This window comes from Rhinopithecus bieti, unplaced genomic scaffold, assembly GCF_001698545.2.
Source record: "Rhinopithecus bieti isolate Rb0 unplaced genomic scaffold, ASM169854v2 scaffold_19722, whole genome shotgun sequence".
NCBI lineage: Eukaryota > Metazoa > Chordata > Mammalia > Primates > Cercopithecidae > Rhinopithecus > Rhinopithecus bieti.
Window position 1 is genome coordinate 577,604 of NW_016809905.1, and position 10,395 is coordinate 587,998.

The following is a 10,395-nucleotide window of genomic DNA, read 5'->3' on the forward strand; positions in this document are numbered from 1 at the left end:
AAACCATGTGATCATTGTACCGTAACTAGCTAGACCATAGTAAAATCAGTACAGATAAGATTCACAGAAGGTTTTAATCTCTTTTATTTCAGTTTAATTGTAAACATAACCTTGAATGGCTCTTCAATAATTTTAAGATACTAAAATCACACCTCTAATCATGTGTGGTTTTTTTAGGGGGGGAGGGGATGTGAAAAGAAAGTATTTTGTTGAAAACTAAGATATTTACATAAACAGAGGACACTAAAAGACATATTTGTATAGCTTTTGTAGTCAAGTTTATTAACTCAGGTGTCATCTTCCCATGGTGTCTTCAGGAATTGGTGGACCTAACCAAGGTGCTATTAGAATTAAGGAATAGAGATTACTCACTTATACGTTCATCCAAAAAGAACTTAATGTTCCATGCCAGGCACTGCCCTTATCACTGTGCATGCACAGATGAATGCCAAAATCCCAGGTCCTTCTAGTCCACAATCAAGCAGAATAGAACAAAGACAAATGATATGTTATTACCCAATATGTTGGAGGCTAGAGGATGTTGGAACACATAGAAGGGTATAACAATTCTACCTGATAGGGGATATGTAGAGTTCAGGGAAGGAATTCCCTGAGAAGGTAACATTTGAGACCAGACTTAAAATTAAAATGATAGCATCAACATTTTTCTATTTTCTTGTTTTTCTTTTTTTTTGAGACAGAGTCTCACTCTGTCACCCAGGCTGGAGTGCAATGGCACAATCTCAGCTCACTGCAGCCTCCACCTCCCAGATTCAAGCAATTCTCCTGCTTCAGCCCCCCAAGTAGCTGGGACTACAGGAGTGTGCAGCTACAGGGGGCTAATTTTTTTGAATTTTTAGTAGAGACAGGGTTTCACCATGTTGGCCAGGATGGTCTTGAACTCCTGGCCTCAGGTGACTCATTCACCTTGGCCTCCCAAAGCGCTGGGATTACAGGAGTGAGCCACTGTGCCCAGCCACGAATTTTCATTTTATCTTTTTTTCTTTTTCTTTTTCTTTCTTTCTTTTTTTTTTAATGGAGTTCCGCTCTTATTGCCCAAGCTGGAGTGCAATGGTGCGATCTCGGCTCACCGCAACCTCCGCCTTCTGGATTCAAGCTATTCGCCTGCCTCAGCCTCCGGAGTAGCTGGGATTACAGGCATGCGCCACCACACCCGGATAATTTTGTGTTTTTAGTAGAGACAGTGTTTCTCCATGTTGGTCAGGCTGGATTGAACTCCCAACCTCAGGTGATCCACCCGCCTCAGCCTCCCAAAGTGCTGGGATTACAGGTGTGAGCCACCACACCCAGCCTTATTGCCTCTTTCTTAGTGAAATTACCCCACGCCTGCTGGGCAAAGTCCTGAAGTCATGGTTCTGTGTGGCATTTCCTAGTAGTTTATAGTAGTTCATTATTTGTGCAGCAAATAATAAGGAATTGAAGTTGAGATTTAGACTGGAAACAAACGGAAGATGGTCTTTGGTGTTTGCACACGGTGCTATTTTGTGAGAATTGTCAACAGAACCTTGCAAAATGTAAATCAGAACCTGTCATACCTTATGGACTCCAAATTGTTTCCTATCTCAATTTTCACAACCACCTCCTTGCCCCTTCGTAAGTTACTTATTATCTTCTATGCCTACACTTTGGTTCCCTACAGTCATGTTTTGTCATCTTTCACAATAATAACATTGAAACATATGACAAAACGACTGACTTTTTTGGTGAGGCAAAATTATCAAGATGAGTTTTAACCATGCTGCTACCTGAAAGGAAGAGATAACAGAGTTAACACCCCTTCCCTACCATGTATCTTTCCTCCCCTAGCACGGTCTTTGCACACGCATTTCACCCACCCCACATCTCTGGCTTCCTCTTTGACAAGCAAGGTTTCCTCTTTCAGTTACATACTAGATTTATTTTTTTTTGAAACTTACAAAAAATTTGCTTTCGTATCCCACATGAGCAATTGTTTTCTCAAACTGAATGCTCTAAATTGAGCATTAAAATAAAATAAATATGTATGAATTTGCATGTTACAAGTTGAAATTTATACTATCTCAGATTAAAGGCTTAAAAGTAAAATCTAAAACCATAAAAACCCTAGAAGAAAACCTAGGCAATACCATTCAGGACATAGGCATGGGCAAAGACTTCATGACTAAACACCAAAAGCAAATGCAACAAAAGGCAAAATTGACAAATGGGAGCTAATTAAACTAAAGGGCTTCTGTTCAGCAAAAGAAACTATCATCTGAGTGAACTGACAACCTACAGAATGGCAGAAAATTTTTGCAATCTATCCATCTGACAAAGGTCTACTATCCAGAATCTACAAGGAACTTAAACAAATTTACAAGAAAAAAATAAACAACCCCATCAAAAAGTGGGCAAAGGATATGAACAGACACTTCTCAAAATAAAACATTTATGTGACCAACAAACATATGTAAAAAAGCTCATCATCACTGGTCATTAGAGAAATGCAAATCAAAACCACGATGAGATACCATCTTGCACGGGTTAGAATGGTGATCATTAAAAAGTCTGGAAACTGAACAGATGCTGGCAAGGATGCAGAGAAATAAGAAAACTTTTAGACTGTTGGTAGGAGTGTAAATTAGTTCAACCATTGTGGAAAACGGTGTGACGATTCCTCAAGCTTCTCCTTGGTGAAGGAATGAAAACACTGGGCCATAATTCCAGCATTCTAATGTTTCTGGGATTTGCTGAGGCATTTACTTCTGTCTTGCCTATCTCAGGCAAGGGCAGACAGGACTTGCCATACCCTAGACACATGGGCATCATTAAGAACAAAGGCTGCAGTTTGAATAGCAAGCTAGTACATGCCACATTCCCCCCTTCCATCTCAGGGCAAAGCAAATAAGCAAAACAAAGAGAACAACACTGAACCACAACTGCCCCCTTTCCAAAAAAAAAAAAACACAGCTCCCTGAGAAGGGAAAGAAAAAGAGAGAACCATATGTTCAACAGTCTGATTTTTCTGAGGGCTGCCCAAGGCACTGGCTCTGCCTCAACCATCTCAGAGCATTTATGGGTCCTGCCATATTCCAAATGCCTAGGAGCCACTGAGAACAGAAATAACAGTCTGAGATAGCATCTGGACTTGAGATGCTCCCAGAATGTCTAGACTGACAGATTGGTGAAGTGCTTCTCCTATATGAGTCCATTCTATAAGACTATGGTGCAAACATCAACACAGGAGTCAAGGACAATGAAGAAACAGAAAAATATGCTCAAAAAAATAGAATAAGTTTACAGAAAGTGACCACAAGGATACAAAGATATGTGATATACCTGACAGAGAAATCAAAACAACCATCGTAAAAATGCAAAATAAAGTCAGGAGAATATGCACGAATGTGAGAATTTCAAGAGAGATAGAAAGATTTAAAAGTATCAAATAGAAATCATAGAGCTGAAGAACACAATAGTTGAAATTAACTAGGTAGGTTCTACAGCAGACTAGAGCAAGCAGAAGAAAAGGTCAGTGAACTTGAAGAAAGTTTACTGAAATTATCTAGAGAAATGAAAAGAATAAAAAGAGTAAAACAAAAAAAGCTTAAAGGGGCCTGGTGTGGTGGCTCACGCCTGTAATCCATGCACTTTAGGAGGCCGAAACGGGTGGATCACAAGGTCAGGAGATCGAGACCATCCTGGCTAACATGGTGAAAACCCATCTCTACTAAAAATACAAAAAAAAAAAAAAAAAGCAAGTAGCAGGGCATGGTGGTGGATGTCTGTAGTCCCAGCTACTCAGGAGGCTGAGGCAAGAGAATGGCATGAACCCGGGAGGCGGAGTTTGCAGTGAGCAGAGATTATGCCACTGCATTCCAGCCTTGGCAACAGAAAAAAAAAAAAAAAAGAAAAGCTTAAAGGACTTATGGGACACCATTATGTGGGTCAGTATAGAAATTATAGGATTCTTGGAAAATGAAGGGAGAGAAAAAGAAAGAAAGCTTATTCAAAAAATAATAAAAGAAATTTTCCAAATCTAAGTGCATCTAGAAATCCCCTAATGGGCCCCTAGAAGGCCCAGTGGACCCCAAATAAGATACCAAGATATCCACACTGAGATACATTACAATAAAGTATCAAAGGTCAAGGGCAAAGTGAGAATTTTGAAAGCAACAAAAGAAAAGTGACTTGTTAATACAGTGATGTCCCCATAAAAATATTAGAAGAATTTTTCAGCAGAAACTTTGAAGACCAGAAGTAAGTGGGATGATATATCCAAAGTGCTGAGAGAGACAGAAACAAACAAACAAACAAAAAAAAACACCACCAACCAGGAATATTACTATTGGCAAAACCATCCTTCATAAATGAAGGAGAGATAAACACTTTCCCGGACAAACAAAAGCTGAGGAAATTTATCACCACTGAACCACACCAAAGGCAAAGAAACAAAAGCAAAAATAGGCAAGTAGAAATAAATCAAATTAAAACTTTTTGCACAGCAAAGGAAACAATAAAAAAAAATAAGGAGACAACCCACAGAATGGGAGAAGTATTTGTAAATAATCTATCTGATAAGGGATTAACATCCAAAATATATAAGAAACTTTTACAAACTTTTTTAACTCAGTTAAACAATCAAACAAACAACAATAACCCAATTTTAAAAGTAGGCAAAGTACTTGAATAGACGTTTCTCCAAAAAAGACATACGTATGGCCAGTGGGTAGATGAAAAGATGCTCAACATCACTAATCACTGAGGAAATGTAAATCAAAGCCAAAATGAGATATCACCTCATACCTGTTAGGATGACCATTAGTAAAACGTAAATAAATCATAAGTATTGGCGAGGATGTGAAGAAATTGGAATTCTTGTACACCGTTGGGGGGAATGTAAAATGGTACAGCAGCTATGAAAAACTGTATGGAGGTTTCAGCAAAAATTAAATATAGAACTACCATATGATCCATCAATCCTACTTTTCTATATTTAAGAGAATTAATACCAGGATCCCATGTTCATTGAAGCGTTATTCAGAATAGCTAAGATGTGGAAACAACCTAAATATCCATGAATGGATGTGTCCTAAATACATACAATGGAATATTATTCAGTCTTTTTTTTTTAAAAAAAAAAAAAAGGAAATCCTACCATCTGCAACACAATGGATAAACCTGGAAGACATTTGCTAAGTGAAATAAGCCTGTCACTAAAGGACAAATACAGCGTGATTTCATTTGTGTGAGATATCCAAAATAGTCAAATTCATAGACTCCAAGAGTAGAATAATGGTTGCCAGTCCCTAGAAGGAGAGAGAAATAGAGAGCTGCTAATTAGCAGTCATAAAGTTTCAGTCAAGTAAGATGAATAAGCTCTAAAGATATAATGTATAACATTGCACCTATAGTTCATAATACTGTAGTGTACATTTAAAAATTTGTTAAGAAGACAGTAAAGTGTTAACTCACATTAAGTGTTCTTACCATAATAAAAAAACATGAAGTTGTACACTATTTGTACATTTTTCTGTATCTTTCATATACCTCAATATAATGTATTTTGAATAAAGTATCAATTTGGCTTTTCCTCTTTCAGGCATTTCCTATTATTTATGATCTATTACAAATTTTCATTATTATTTTCCATGGCAAATATCTATTTAGCCACAAGTTTTATCCTTGTTGTAATGTGAGTGGCTGGCTGGGGGTTTCCATGTTTGCTTATTCCCCTGCTCCAGCTTTTAAATATGTAATTGACAAAGGTTGTATATATTCAAGGTATATAATGTAATGACTTGATGAACATATACATTGTAAAATGACTACCATAATCAAATTAATTTACATATCCATCACTACCCATGCCATACCTTATGTATTAGTCTATTCTCACATTCCTATAAAGAACTGCCTGAGACTGGACAATTTATAAAGGAAAGAGGTTTAATTGACTCACAGTTTCAAATGTCTGGAAAGGCCTCAGGAAACTTACAATGCTGGCAAAGGAGAAGCAAACATGTCCTTCTTCACATGAGGGCAGGAAGGAGAAGTGCTGAGCAAAGAGGGGAAAGCTCCTTAAAAAACCATCAGATCTTATGAGAACTCACTCACTATAATGAGAACAGCAGCATGGGGGTAACCACCACCCCCATGATTCAATTACCTCCCACAGGGTCATGGGAATTATGGAAACTACAACTCAAGATGAGATTTGGGTGGGGACACAGCCAAACCACATCACCTTAGAAACCCAGAACTTGTTAATCTTTTTTTTCCCTTCTTGGACTTTTATTTGAATGTAATATTTGGGACAGTTATTCAAAAGGGCAAACATTTTCCAACTTAATCTAAGTTCATAATAAAACAAGCAACAAAACAGTGTTTGGGATTTCACTTTCTCGTCCTTATAATCAAGACTCAATGCCTCCCGTCATCAATATTTATTTAGCATTTACAATGTGAGAGGCACAATAGAACATAGAGAAAACATTGTCCCTGCTCTTGAGGAGCTTACATTCTAAAAAAAAAAAACCCTCTTTTAAAATGGTTTGTTTGGCGTTTTCTGCAAAGTATTCAGAAAATATTCTGTAGAGTGAACTTTGGATATAACTTTACCCCATCATTATTTAGAGACTAGAGGAAGAGAAAGAGGAAGGATTTTAAAGGCAGACAATGACAGAATATTCAGGATAGGTAAGGTTTAAAGGGAGATAAACACAAACTAAGGAGAGATTTGTTGCAGTAAATAGGATGAGGGAAATAGTTTATGGGATGCAAGCAAAGGAAGCAGAGTGTCTTAGACACTGAGTGGAGGCAGACAGATCATGTGGCCTTTTTCCAAGTAAACAACCACCAGGTAGGAATGGTTGGTGACAAGAGAGGAGGCTTAAAAAGGAAGGTAATCTTGTGTTCCTGACAAATAGAAAGAATAAAGGATCAAAATCAAAGGCAGCCTATAATAGTATTGTTATGCCCAGACCATTTATTCCCCAAAGAAGACCACCAGAGTCCAGAGTCAAAGCCAAGTGGCAAGGATCTTTACTGCAAGTTCGAACTTGGTCCCTCCGTTCCACAGCATACAAGAGGGCCCCAAACGATGCGTGTGCTCGCTTTTTATAGCCCGATGTAAATAAGATATGTAAAGTTACAGAGGAACAAGGGAACTCTTTAGGTTACAGCATTACAATTGGTTAACATTTTAAGTTATACATTTTAGCAGGTTTCTATTGGTTCCTGCGCTTTCAGTAAAACCGCAAACGGCTATGTCCTTATCAGGGACTTTCCAGGTGGTGTTTTTCTAAAGTTGAGATATATGATAGTCTCTGAGTTGAGAGAGGTGTCTGTACTGGGCTCAGGAAGTTGAGAGATATATGGTGGGTTGTGTTTGTACTGGGCTCAGGAAGTTGAGAGATATATGGTGGGATGTTTGTACTGGGCTCAGGAAGTTGAGAGATATATGGTGGGTTGTGTTTGTACTGGGCCTGTTTGTGTTGAGCCCGAGGCTGAGGAATGTGCCTGATTTCTTTTATTCCCCCTTTCAGTATCTATAAATTCTTAAAAATCAAATGTGATTTGGAAGCCCAAAACTCACAGTTAATGCTACCCAATGTCATGATGGAGCAAGAACATTGTGGTTTCCCAAGTTAGAAAATGCTGTATATCAAAATTTTAAGAAGAACGTATTACTTTTTTCCAATCAATCCCCTTCCACTAGAAAAAAACAAAAACTCAATTTTTTTCAGGGTAATGAGGAAGAGAGGGCACATGGGGCATGGTTGTAAACAGTAGTTATGTTAGTAGTATTTTATTTCTCACAAAATACTGGTTAGCAATTCTGAAATGAATTTACGTGTATACTAACGTTAAACAGGTAAGGAAATAAATTGTGGAAATTGTTGCCAGATTTACATATTCAGAAAACAGGTTATAAATAAGCAAGGTTGGGAGGTTGCTAGAATGGATGCTATGTGACCGTATTTGAGTGTAATTTATCAGTAGGAATTCATGATAGAGAGAAAGAGAGAGCGATGGATAGATACATACATACATATGGTAATAAATATAGATATGTGTGTGCATGGGTAGTGTACATGCATATATTTCTTAGCTCTGTGCAATATCAGTTCACTGCAAGCTCTGCCTCCCAGTGGTGCAATATCCGTTCACTGCAAGCTCTGCCTCCCAGGTTCAAAAGTGCAGTGGCACAATATCAGTTCACTGCAAGCTCTGCCTCCCAGGTTCAAGCAATTCTCCTGCCTAAGCCTCCTGAGTAGCTGGGATTACAGGCATGTTTCACCACACCCAGCTAATTTGTGTATTTTTAGTAGAGATGGGTTTTCACCACGTTGGCCAAGCTGGTCTCAAACTCCTGACCCCATCTTGGCCTCCCAAAGTGCTGGGATCACAGGCATGAGCCACCGTACCTGGAACCTGCATACATTTTCAATTGCTTCTTAAAACTCACAGAGTCGTCATTTTATAATCTCTTGTGACTTACACCTCTCTCCAAACTTCCATTTTTCTATCTGCCCATTATACACTGAAGTTAGACCCAGTAAAGTCGCTAGTTTATTCTTTGAATATTCAAAATTTGTTTTAACTTAAAGGCCTTTGAATGTATCCTCTTTTCTTCCATCCTGTTAACTCTCAGTTATCTTTAAGATCTCAGTGGAGAAGACGTGTTCTGAAAAGCTATCACTGACATGTCTTCTAACCTGGTTTAGAAGCTCGTCCTACGTGCTTCTCAAGATTCCTATACTCTTCCTATCAGAGCCGTTGTGTGTTTCTAGGGGTCTGTATCTCCCACTACAAACAATTTAAGAGCAGAGATTATGCATCATTCTCTATTGTATGCCAAACTCTTAGCACAATACATGATGCATAGTAGGCACTCCCTAAATGATTGCTGAATTGGAACAGGAATTAAAATAAATTAAAGAATGTGTAAGCAAAAACTCAGTTGTATGTAAGAAAACCCAGTTCCCCTGAAGAAGAGAAAGAGCTGGAGTCCTTTAAAATCAACTGCCTGTTTTTCTGTGACTAGTGAGCCTTATCTCTCCCTTTCCCAGGCATTGTGAGAACTGTTTCTCTAGCTGTGCAATTGCAAGGTCACTAGGCAGATAAGTCGTAAAACATGTTTTTCTTTGAAAAGTAAGAAATAATGTAATACATGTCTTAAAATAACTATCTTTGTTTCTCGCTTCTGTAATATGCTTCCCCCTGCACAGATCTCCCCATGCCCCACAAAATGCTTAAAAGGTAACTGGACTGACTCTTTGTTCGGGGCTCAGTCCTTTGGATGTAAATCTGACTGGGTGGGTGCACCTAAATAATTAAATAATTCCTCCTCAATCCCTCGGTCTCTCTGATTCCTTAATTATCCCGCTGCAGAATGGATTAAAAAAATAAAGAAATATTTATTACATAAGTAGCTAAGAAGTAGAGAAGAACCTTTGCACATATGATACACAAATAGCTAAGAGTAAATTATGGGTATAAATTTATGCACACAATAAGTGCTTATATTTCTTATTCATACATTTTATTTATCTTGAATATTTATGAATAAGAAATATAAGTGCTTTAGCAGATTTATAAACGAGGAACTGAGGGAAGTTTTCACACCACACTGCCACCTTGAAAAGATGGCTATTGAAGTTGTTGGAGGTTATACCAGGAGCCACAATGGAAGGGTAAGTAAGGTTTCCACTGTTATTTCTCCAGCACATCTGACCACAATCCCACCTCAGCTTTTACCAGCAACAGCAAGACTAACCACAACAGCAACATTATTAGCAAGTACCGAAAGAGATCAAATGAAAAAAACTAAAAGGCAGAAATGAAGTCCACAGGCAAACAGCCCGGGCGGCGCCCTGACAGCCCGGGCTGGTGCCCTGAGCCTAGTTAAAGATCGACCCCGGACCTAACCGATTAGGTTATCTATAGACTCCAGACATTGTAAGGACAAACGTTGTGAAAGTCTCTGTCCTGCTCTAATTACCGGTGTCTGCTACATATCTTAGTCCTGGGCCCAGTACAAACACAATCCTCTATTTTGTCCCAACTTCCTGAGCCCAACACAAACACATCCCCCCGCTCACACATCTCAGAAACACCACCTAGAGAGCCCCTGATAAGGTCACAACCGTTTGTAGTTTTACTAAATGCGTGGGAACAAATAGAAAACTGTTAATTGTATTAACCAATTACCAGTTGTAATGCTGCAACCAAAAGAATTCCTTTGTACCTCTGTAACCTTACATATCCTGTATGCATCGGGCTATAAAAAGCGGCCACATGCATCATTCGGGGCCCTCTTGTATGTTGTAGAACGGAGGGACCAAGTTCGAACTTGCATTAAAGATCCTTGCCGCTTGGCTTTGACTCTGGACTCTGGTGGTCTTCTTCGGGGAA